Source organism: Hyperoodon ampullatus, assembly GCF_949752795.1.
Source record: "Hyperoodon ampullatus genome assembly, chromosome: 10".
Lineage (NCBI taxonomy): Eukaryota > Metazoa > Chordata > Mammalia > Artiodactyla > Ziphiidae > Hyperoodon > Hyperoodon ampullatus.
Window position 1 is genome coordinate 49870161 of NC_136923.1, and position 3675 is coordinate 49873835.

General features: G+C 45.1%; 1 pseudogene across 1 annotated transcript; it reads right to left on the minus strand.

Moving 5' to 3' along the window:
• Positions 1-2404: 2404 nt before the first annotated feature.
• LOC307059442 (induced myeloid leukemia cell differentiation protein Mcl-1 homolog) lies at positions 2405-3471 on the minus strand (annotated as a pseudogene). Its single transcript has one exon. The product of its transcript is annotated as an induced myeloid leukemia cell differentiation protein Mcl-1 homolog (transcript).
• Positions 3472-3675: the final 204 nt, after the last annotated feature.

Consider the following 3675-nt stretch of genomic DNA (forward strand, 5'->3'; position numbering starts at 1 on the left):
CTCATTTTCATTGCAGCATTATTCACAATAGCCAAGATAGGGAATGGATATAGAAAATGAGATAGATAGATATATACATACATGGATAGAGTATAATGGAATAGTATTCAGCCATGAGAAAGAAGGAAATCTTACCATTTGCAAAAAACACAGATGAACCTAGAGGACATTATGCTAGGTGAAATAAGCTTCACAGAAAAAGACAAATACTGTATGATCTTAGTTATATGTGGAATCAAAAGTAAAAAAAGCCAATCCCATAGAAACAGAGAGTAGAATGGTGGTTACCAGGGGCTACAGATGGGGGAAACGGTGAGATGCTGGTCACGGGATACAAGCCTCAGTAAGATGAATAAGTTCTGGCGATACAATGTATAGCATGATGACTATAACTAACTATACTGAACACTTGAGGAAATTCCCTGGTGGTCCAGTGGTTAGGACTCTGAGCTTTCACCGCCAAGGGCGCGGGTTCAATCCCTGTTTGGGGAACTAAGATTCTGTAAGCCATGCAGCGTGGCCAAAAAAGAAAAGAAAAGAAGAGAAAGAAAACCCACAATGACCACTTGAAATTTGCTAACAGAATAGATCTTAAACATTTTCACCACACACAAACAAACACACACACACACACACGGTGACTACATAAGGTGATGGATGTGTTCACTGTGGTAATCATTTCACAAAGTATGCATATATTAAATCATCATGTACACTTTAAATATAAACAATTTTATCTGTCAATTGTACCTCAATAGAGTGGGAGGGAAAAAAAATAATATTAATTTAAAAGAGCAGGAAAGTCACCTGGCAAGAGCATCCATGGGTCTCTCTCCTCCAAGTCTGTGCCTTGTCCCTTACTATCGTGTTTTCGGGGCCAGAGTCTTTTTTTTTTTTAATAGAAATGAAATAAGTATTCGTTTTATTAACTCACTAGGCTTAGACCTGTGTTTAACAAGCAAGCCTAGTAATAGCACCATGGTTAGACTATAGCCTGCTTTTCCAAGCCATCATTGTACAATTTATTAAGCAAACAAGGGATCAAATGTCTCTCATCCACCCAATGTGATCTTTTTGTACATACTCCTAATAAGTCCCATTTGGAACAGCTGAAAATCTTTTAGCAAAAGCTTTGAAGATGAGCTCATGAACTCAGTTAAAATTTCACCAGTTAAATTAAGACAAATGGAAGGAACTCAAATGAGTAGTTGCCCAATCAGAGCCCATTATTTCTAAGTCATCAGCCCATGTGCCCCGCCCTCCCAATAAATCCTTAAAACCTTGACTCAATTATTGAAAACCCACATGTAACAAAGTGAAAGGATTAATTTCCATTCCTCAATTTCTCAGCCCCAGGTTTAAAAAAAACAAAAAACAAAACCCAAACAGGTATTTAAGAAATACTTACCAAAATCAGATAGGAAAATTAAAGCCTGCATAGTTATGAATCAGAATTGTTGTACTACAACCAGGTTGCATACAATTACATCAGTTGGTTCTGTATACAATCTAGAACTGACTAGCACAAAATTTAGAATAGAAAAAGCTATAAGAAACAGGTTCCTAACTACAGAAGTTGTAAATTTCCAAAGGGTATGAAAAAACTAATTTAATTTCAGACTTTTCTCCCTTTACATTACAAACAGATGTTCTGTAAAAATATATACAATTTTTACAGACGATTACACGTTTTTGTCTTAAAAACAGAATATTCCAGATTTGTAATTGAGCCTTAAGTCAAGTATTCTTGGCCATGACACTAGGCTAATAAACTAGGAATCACTCAAACCAAGCCAAAGGAGAACAGGTATAAACATCCTGAGCATTGGACTTTCTATTCAAGAAGCACATCTAGGAAAGCTAATTATAGAGGATAAAGCTTCCCTTCACATTCTGTTGTACAGTGTTGAGGCTTCTAGTCATAGGTTCTCTTACTTGTAGCTTAAAATCCATTTTACACATAACGCTGGCGTTGTTAGTGCTTCTATTTTAACACTATAGAAGTTAATGGATTCAGTGGGCATATTTAATGAACTCTATGACTAGCCTGGCTACTGGCCACTTTCCTGTTCTAGGCAAGGTAATTAAAGTCTCTCCACCCTACCGTCTTCACTAAATCTAAAAGTCCTCCTCCGTGGCCTCCCAAAGTTTGCCTGTTGCTGAAACTGAATTCCACTTCTTTCAGACAGTGACTCTTCAAGAGGGATTACTTTTCCCATGTATTTATTCCTGTTAGCCATAAGCCCCCTGCCGCTTGCTTTTCTATGCTGCTAGAGTAGAACTCCTGGAGGTTATGGCCTGCGCAGCTTGAAGTCCAACTTCATAAATACATCTGATTTCACAGCAGGCGTATGTGGTTTTGGTGGCTGGAGTTGGTTAAGAGTCAATTATTGCACTTAAAAGGCTATCTTATTAGATACGCCAAACCAGCTCCTACTCCGGCAACACATGCAAAAGCCAGCAGCACATTTCTGATGCGGCCTTCTAGGTCCTCTACATGGAAGAAGTCCACAAACCCATCCCAGCCTCTTTGTTTGACTAGCCAGTCTCGTTTTGTCCTTACGAGAACATCTGTGATGCTTTCTGCTAATGGTTCGATGCAGCTTTCTTGGTTTATACTCTTCAAGTGTTTGGCCACAAAGGCACCAAAAGAAATGAGAGTCACAATCCTGCCCCAGTTTGTTACTCCGTCACTGAAAACATGGACCATCACTCGAGACAAAGATTTGACATCGTCTTCGTTTTTGATGTCCAGTTTCCGAAGCATGCCTTGGAAGGCCGTCTCGTGGTTCCGTTGCACACCGTCCCCGACCCGTCGCAGGGTCTCTAACGCCTTCCGGCTGGCGGCCCCAGACCCGCCCAGTGGCTTCGCGTCCTTGGTGCCGGTTGCCTGCTCCCGGAGGTATCGAGAGATAATCTCCAGGGACTGCCGGTACAACTCGTCCTCCTCCTCCTCCTCTGATGGGGGCGGCGTCGAGGGGAGTGAGCCGTCCTTGCCCGAGCTGTTACTGGCCTCGCCGACCAACTCCAGCAAAGGCAGGACGGACGGCCGCTTCCCTAGGGGCTCCGGCTCGCACCCGTCCAGCTCCTCTTCGAGCGACATGATGGCGTCGGAGGCCGAGGATTCCATCTCTTCGGGCGGCGAGGCGCGGCGGGTGGGCGCGAAGAACAGCAGCCTGGCGGGGGTCGCGGTGACGTCGGGGCCCTCGGCGCCAATGGGCGAGGGCCGCGCGACCCTCCGGGCGTCGGGCGCGAGAGTGGCCGGGGGGGGGGGGGGCTCGGGCCGGCGCTTCCGCCAATCACCTCGCCGGTTTCCCCTCCCCCTACCTCTTGCCCGGCCGTGGCCTCCTTTCCCGCAGCCAAAAGCCGCCTCCCCGGAGCGGAGGCGCCGCTGCCGCTACCCGGTCCCAATCCGGCCCCCCCACAGTAGAGGTTGAGTCCGATTACTGCGTTTCTCTTGAGGCCGAACATCTCAAACCGCCGCCGCCGCCGCCTACTGAGAAAAATGGGGGAGGCCCCAACTCCTATCTTGAAGAGCGGAAGTAACGAGTGCCAGGGCCAGAGTCTTGACCCACATATCTTTCTGCTTTTCACATGTGGTTGGTTGGTTGGTTGAAAGAATACAAGCTCTTTTCTCTTGAAAGTGTCCAAGAACTCATTTCAAATTGATTGATG